The following is a 310-nucleotide window of genomic DNA, read 5'->3' as shown; positions in this document are numbered from 1 at the left end:
ATGCTAAGAGCTCAAATTACGGGCTTTAAGCAAAGGGATGAAGAATATTTGTATGAAGCTTGGGAGCGATTCAAAGGAATTTGTCGCTCATGTCCTCACCATGGACTTAGCGAGTGGTTCTTGGTACAACAATTTTGGAACGGTCTTTATGAAGATTCAAGGAACATTCTCAACATGGGATCAAATGGAATGTTCACCGAAGTTGATGACAATCAAACTTGGAACAAAATTGAGGAAATGGCGGTCAATAATTCACAATATAGTAGACCTCGCAAGGCTACTAGGGGAGGAAAGCATAAAGTGGACTCCA

At 41.0% G+C, this 310-nt stretch overlaps 1 non-coding gene across 1 annotated transcript; it reads right to left on the bottom strand.

Annotated features, from left to right (window-relative positions):
• LOC141650705 (small nucleolar RNA R71) lies at nucleotides 1-107 on the bottom strand. The gene has a single exon (XR_012546723.1). It is a non-coding gene; the product is annotated as a small nucleolar RNA R71 (small nucleolar RNA).
• Nucleotides 108-310: the final 203 nt, after the last annotated feature.

Source organism: Silene latifolia, chromosome 3, assembly GCF_048544455.1.
Source record: "Silene latifolia isolate original U9 population chromosome 3, ASM4854445v1, whole genome shotgun sequence".
Classification (NCBI taxonomy): domain Eukaryota; kingdom Viridiplantae; phylum Streptophyta; class Magnoliopsida; order Caryophyllales; family Caryophyllaceae; genus Silene; species Silene latifolia.
This window is presented reverse-complemented; position numbering and strand designations above follow the sequence as displayed.